Genomic DNA, 7,718 nt, shown 5'->3' with positions numbered 1-7,718 from the left:
AGATCGGATCCAGTCTGCTTATGTCAATCACGTATCTATAACTTGTGCTTGTTCTCGAACTCACCAATGCACTATAAATCATCCAAGTCCCCCAAAGAGAGCAGACCCGGTCCGACTATGTCAATCGTATCTAGGTGATGTGCGTGTTCTTCCCATTGCGGTTCATTCCGATCTCTCCACTCTAAACGTTTTCCAAGATTTCTGTTTCCCCCCCTCCAGCCCCCTATGTCTCCAGATCTAATCCAAATTTAAAATATGACATCTGAGACATGAGATCTTTATACATATCAAGTTTGATTAAAATCCGATCACCCATTCGTTAGATAAACGTACCTCAATTTTCATGATTTCATTTTTTTAATGTTTCGGAATTACCCCCCCCCCCCAAAAAAAAAAACCTCTAAAGAAAGCCAATCTGATCTGGTTATGCAAATCACGTATCTAAGACGTGTGCTTATTCATCCTACTAAGTTTCATCCCGATCTCTCCACTCTAAAGGTTGTCGAAGATTTTCATTTTCCCCCTCCAACTCCCCCGAATTTCACCGGTTACAGTCAGGAATAGAAAAAAAGAGTTCTTAGACACGAGATCCTTCTAAATACATACATAACACGAGATCTGATCACCGGTTCGTAAGATAAAAATACCTCATTTTTTTAATTTCTCCGAATTTACCCCCCGATGTCGCCAGATCCGGTCTGGATGTAAAATAATGACTCTGAGTTACGAGGTTCTTCTAAATATCAAGTTCTTTTAAATATCTGATCACCCGTTCTTAAATTAAAAATGACTCAATTTTTCTAATTTTTTCGAAATACCCCCCATCTTCCCCAAAGAGAGTGGATCTGTTCCAGTTAAGTCAATCACATATCTAGGTCTATTGCTTATTCTTCCCACCAAGTTTCATCCCGGTCCCTCCACTCTAAGCGTTTTCCAAGATTTCCGATTTTCCCCTCCAACTCCCTCCAGTTTCATTGGGTCCGGTTGGGGCTTACAATAAGAGCTACGAGACATAAGGTCTTTCTAAACATCAAATTTAATTAAGACATGATCATCTGTTCGTAAGTTAAAAATACCTCATTTTTTCGAATTTTTCCGAATTCACCATCCCTCCCCCCCCCCAGATGGTCGAATTGAAGAAATTAATATTGTCTGGTCCCTGATAGGCCTGCCAACATTCATCATCCTAGCTTATCTGGAAGTGCCCGAACTAGCAAAACCGGGACCGACAGACAGACAGACAGACCGACGGACAGAAATTGCGATGGCTATATTTCACTTGGTCAATACCAAGTACCATAAAAACCTGCCATATAATTTGGCATCAAAAAAGACCCGAGTAGGCAGCAAAACATCTAGAACTATGTTTGCAGGCCACCCACATCCAGCACGGGGTTTGACACAAGTCGGGCAAATATCGTTTTGAGTGCCGGGTTCAATACGTGTTTGGATCTTTTTAGAACCAGTGTTCAACCTTGCTATTCTGGTACGTCGCAATTTTGAAGAACCTTTGTCCAACACGCCTGGAACTCGTAAGATAAAAACAATTTTAAGGTTTGGCTGGATTAAACACAGAGAACCTGAAAACCGTTTTTGTCGAACCCACTCAAAACACGCTTCAAATCCGTTGCCTGAAAACACAACTTAGCTTTGAACGGTCTTTATCTTGTTACTCTCATCACCACCTCTGCTAAATTCCTATTCACTTGTTCGGGTCCCAACCCCAAAATACCATCTTCTTTACCATAAAATTCTATCTCAAAGCCAAGCAAAATAGAATTCTGATGGATATTGGCATTGTTTAGGATTTAGTTTCTTCTGAGGAGGGAACAGCCCCTTTCATATACGGAGTAATTTCTGTTCGTTTAAAGTTTTAATGTTGCTCCTTACTTTCAGTTAAAAAACTTGTTTTTTTTTGTTTAATTACTATTAAAGAATGAATGAAACCCAAAACTAACAGAAATTAAACAAACAATTATAACAAACAAACGCACATCAGGCCCTAAAATACATTACATAAAAAAACTAATTTTTTTTTTAACTGAAAGTAAGGAGCGACATTAAAACTTAAAACGAACAGAAATTACTCCCTATATGAAATGGGTTGTCCCCTCCGCAATCCCTCGCTCTTTACGCTAAAGCTTTTAATTGTGGCAAAGAGTCAAACTTTAGCGTAAAGAGCGAGGGATTGCGGAGGGGACAACCCATTTCATATACGGAATAATTTCTGTTCGTTTTAAGTTTTAATGTCGCTCCTTACTTTCAGTTAAAAAAAAAACTAGTTTTTTTTATGTAATTTCTGAACGTTTTTGAATTAATGCATGTTTGATTTTGGCTCTCCACACATAAATTATTAAAATGAAATTTGCATATTAATTCCTTTTTTGGCTAAATGGCTTTCTCTTAGTTTTGATCAGACGATTTTGAGAAATAAGGGATGGGAAAGGAGGCCTAGTTGCCATGCAATTTTTCGGTTACATAAAAAGGCAACTATAAATTTTATTTTTTAACGAATTGAGTGAAAATGTTAAAAGTAGAATAGCTAAAGCTCAGGGTGTTTTTTTTCACAGTTAAAAAAAGTTTGGAAGAACAGAAAGATAAGCCTACAAACCAAGATTATAATATTGGAAGCTACAGTGATGACAGTGGTCAAATATGGCTCTGAAGCATGGGCACTCCGAAAAGCAGATGAAGATTTACTAGATGTTTTCCAGAGAAATTGCCTACGGTTTGTTCTGGGTACCCGGCTGACTGACCGTATTTCAAACAGTAGGTTGTACGAAAAGTGTGGTTCAATCCCGCTTTCTGGGGCTATAATGAAAGAAAGGTTGAGATGGCTAGGCCCCGTTCTACGGATGAAGGATGACAGATTACCGAAGATTGTCCTTTTTGGCCAACCGTCTGGGGCTACACGGAAAGCAGGTCGGCCTTGTCTGGGTTGGGAGGATGTCATAAATAAAGATTTAAAGGAAATGGGAACTTCCTGGGAGGGTGTAAAGAGGGAGGTTTTAAATAGATTAGGTTGGAGGAGGAGTGTGCGTAACTTTGTTGGCCTCAAGCGGCTTGGTGCTGCAATGAGTTATTAGTAGTAGTAGTAGTAGTATACGAGGGGGTTTGTACCCTCTTTAATACCTCGTCCTTTACACTAAATCGTAAGTTTTGTCCCGATTCTTTAAGAATGACCCCTGAATCAGAAAGGCCGTAGAATAAATAGAAATTACTAAAAATACTATAGCATAAAGAGCGAGGTATTTATCTCCTCCTAAATACCTCGCTCTTTATGCTAAAGTATTTTTAGAACCCCTCATATGCGCAATAATCTCTGTTCGTTATAAGTTTCAATGCTACTCTTTTCTTTCAATTGAAAAAACTTTTCCATGTTTATTTTTTCATTGTTTTTTTATAGTAATTTTAGAGAATCCTGCGCCCTTTTCATTGAATTTCTGTTCCCCCATGACATATTTCTCCAAGGAAAGATCCTCCCACATAGCCCCCTCCTTCAACCCCACCCCCAAAACCAAAAAAATCCCCTGAAAACGACTGTACACTTCCCAATAACCATTATTATATGTAAACACTGGTCGAAGTTTGTAACTTGCAGCCCCTCCCCCAGGGACTGTGGGGGAGTAAGTCATTCCCAAAGACATAGTTATTATGGTTTTTGACTATGTGGAACAAAATGGCTATCTCAAAATTTTGATCCGTTGACTTTGGAGAAAAATGAGCGTGGGAGGGGGCCTAGGTGCCCTCCACTTTTTTTTGGTCACTTAAAAAGGGCACTAGAACTTTTCATTTCCGTTAAAATGACTCCTCTTGTGACATTCTAGGACCACTTGGTCGATACGATGACCCCTGGGGAAAAAAACAAAACAAAAAAACAAATAAACACGCACCCGTGATTTGTCTTCTGGCAAAAAATACGAAATTCCTCATTTTTATAGATAGGAGTTTGAAAATTTTGCTATAGGGTTCTCTGATACGCCGAATGCGATGGTGTGATTTTCACTAAGATTCTGTGACTTTTAGGGGATGTTTTCCCCTATTTTCTAAAATAAGGTAAATTTTTTCAGGCTCGTAACTTTTGATGACAAAGACTAAATTTGATGAAACTTATATATTTAAAATCAGCATAAAAATCTGGTTCTTTTGATGTACATTTTAGCATCAAAATTCCGTTTTTTAGAGTTTCGTTTATTACTGAGCCGGGTCGCTCCTTATGAACTGTTTGATAAAGAAATAATTCTTAAAACGAGTAAAGCTTCAGTTGGATATGCTAATGAAGCTTAAAACGAACAAAAATGTTTTGCTATTGAACCATAAATGTAACCAAAACGAACAGACATTAAATAAACAATCATAGAAAAATAACATAAAATAGATACTAATGTAGATGAATAAATAAATCTTAAAACAAGTGAAATTTAAATTGGATGTGCAAATCAAGCTTGAAACGAAAAAAATATCTCTACGAACAAGAGTTTGGACTTTGCCTCCTTCTCTCACTGTGAAAGTTTAAAGCCTACTACAACATTGGAGTATTACAGAAAATGAATTATGTCACAAATATTTTCTTTAATGCTTATTATAACATTGAAAATAAACATAAAAATTACAGTGGAACTAAATTCTGAAATGATGAGCTATCAGCAATTAATATTATTATATATCAAATATTCAGTTTAATTTTATTAGTTCTTTCCAAGACAAATATAGCTTCACTACAAACACTGGGATAATGTCCCTCCCCTCCTAACTATAAAAGTCTAAAGCCGACTACACCATAGGTGTTTCACTGAAAATTTTACAAATGTTTTCTTTTTCAGTTATTGCAGCATTGAAAACGAAAAAAAAAAAAAAAAAAAAAATCTTGAACCATTGATCTTTCAACAATTAATAGTATTATTTACCAAATATTCAGTTTGATTTTATTTTTACTTCTCCTGACTGTTCAAGATACATATAGTTTTCAGTAAAGAGCTAATGACGCAGTCGGTTTTAGACTTTTGCAGTGAGAGAAGGAGGCAAACCCCAAGCTTTTCTTTGAAAGAAATCTTTGTTCGTTTCAAGATTGATTTGCATGTTTATTTTCTATTATTGTTTATTTAATTTTTGTTCGTTTTGGGCTTCTTTTCTGCTTTAACAGCAAAATATTTGTGTTTGTTTTAAGCTTGATTTGCATATTCAACTTAAGATTTGCTCGTTTTAGGATTTATTTATTCACGTATCTTAGTACCTGTTGTATGTTTTTTTGCTCTGATTGTTTATTTAACAATTTTTCGTTTTGGGTTTCATTTATTCTTTAATAGAAATTAAATATAAAAAACTAATTTTTTTAGCTGAAAGTAAGGAGCGACATTAAAACTTAAAACGAACAGAAATTACTCCGTATATGAAATGGGTTGTCCCCTCCTCAATCCCTCGCTCTTTGCGCTAAAGTTTTTAATTGTTTTAAAAAGTAGAATTGTGGCAAAGAGTCAAACTTTAGCGTAAAGAGCGAGGGATCGAGGAGGGGACAACCCATCTCATATACGGAGTAATTTCTGTTCGTTTTAAGTTTTAATGTCGCTCCTTACTTTCAGCTAAAAAAAATAGTTTTTTTTTATTTAATTTATGAATGTTTTTGAATTAATGCATGTTTGGTTTTGGCTCTCCGCACATAAATTATTAAAATGAAATTTGTATATTAATTCCTTTTTTTGGCTAAATGGCTTTTTCTTAGTTTTGATCAGACGATTTTGAGAAATAAGGGGTGGAGAAGGAGGTCTAGTTGCCCTCCAATTTTTCGGTTGCTTAAAAAGGCAACTAGAACTTTTAATTTTTAACGAACGTTTTTATTAGTAAAAATATACGTAACTTAAGAATTAACTTACGTAACAAACTTTCATAATCTTATATTTTTATTATGTATACGAGGGGGGTTGTACCCTCGTTAATACCTCGCTCTTTACACTAAATCGTAAGTTTTGTCCCAATTCTTTAAGAATGACCCCTGAATCAGAAAGGCCGTAGAATAAATAGTTGAAATTACTAAAAAATACTTTAGCATAAAGAGCGAGGTATTTATCTCCTCCTAAATACCTCGTTCTTTATGCTAAAGTATTTTTAGAACCCCTCATATGCGTAATAATCTCTGTTCGTTTTAAGTTTCAATGCTACTCCTTCCTTTCATTTGAAAAAACGTTTTCATGTTTATTTTTCATTGTTTTCTTATAGTAATGCTAGAAAATCCTGCGCCCTTTTCATTGAATTTTTCTTTCCCCATGACAGATTCCTCCAAGGAAAGATCCTCCAACGTAGCCCTGCTCCCCTCAGCGCCACCCCCAAACAAAATAAAATCCCCCTGAAAACGTCTGTACACTTCCCAATAACCCTTACTATATGTAAACACTGGTCAAAGTTTGTAACTTGCAGCCCCTCCCCCAGGGATTGTGGGGGAGTAAGTCATACCCAAAGACATAGTTATTATGGTTTTCGACTATGCTGAACAAAATGGCTATCTCAAAATTTTGATCCGTTGACTTTGGGAAAAACTGAGCGTGGGGGGGGCCTAGATGCCCTCCAATTTTTTTGGTCACTTAAAAAGGGCACTAGAACTTTTCATATCCGTTACAATGAGCCCTCTTGCGACATTCTAGGACCACTTGGTCGATACGATGACCCCTGGAAAAAAAAAAAACAAATAAACACGCACCCGTGATTTGTCTTCTGGCAAAAAAATACAAAATTCCACATTTTTGTAGATAAGAGCTTAAAACTTCTACAGTAGGGTTCTCTGATACGCTGAATTTGATGGTGTCAGTTTCGTTAAGATTCTATGACTTTTAGGGGGTGTTTCCCCCTATTTTCTTAAATAATGCAAATTTTCTCAGGCTCGTAACTTTTGATGGTTAAGACTAAACTTGATGAAACTTATATATTTAAAATCAGCATTAAAATGCGATTCTTTTGATGTAGCTATTGATATCAAAATTCTTTTTGATAGTTCGTGGTAACGAAAAGTTCGTTACCACGAACTGTTTGATTTCTGGTCGTTTTCAGTTTGAGCTATTGTAGGTTTCTATTTCTTCTGATCTTAAGTTTAGGGAAGGCCTTAAGTATGGCCTTCCCTTTTCTTTAGAAAACTTCTTTTTCGGAAAGGTTTTTTTTAATTAATTATAACAAAGACTAAAGAAATATCAATGTTCCGGGGACCACTTGCCTGAGCGTCCCCTTCTCCTTCCTATGCTCCTCAATAGCTATTAACAAGTCAAATATAATAATTTTAATTGAAAAAGAGCCATTGAAGAGAGAAAGTAATTAATACAGAAATTCTGCCATTTGTATATAACAAACTTTGCTAATATAGAAAGAATAAGATAAGATTTTATTGCAACAGCGAGTGGGCGATAGCACAAAATAGAGAGATAAAAAAGAAATAGATACATTTAATTTTCGTTTTTTTTTGCGTCCAGGTAAATATATTCATTTTTACCGTGGTGGATATGTTCTTTTGGGTTCTTTGGTTTTCTTAAAACCTCAGGATATCTGACACTTAAAAAACGATTTATTCTGGCAGTCTAAAATTCTGTGTTTCTTTATTTAATCTTGATTTAATTAACAACAGACGCACATGTTCCAAAGAAATCTCAAAACTTCTACTAAGTGTTTCCAAACTCTCAGAAAGATTTTTTCGAAATATACAATGACGGCAAAAATTTAGGTACGTTTTTGCACCTCCT

This window comes from Artemia franciscana, chromosome 7 (assembly GCF_032884065.1).
Source record: "Artemia franciscana chromosome 7, ASM3288406v1, whole genome shotgun sequence".
NCBI classification, from domain to species: Eukaryota; Metazoa; Arthropoda; class Branchiopoda; order Anostraca; family Artemiidae; genus Artemia; species Artemia franciscana.
This window is presented reverse-complemented; position numbering follows the sequence as displayed.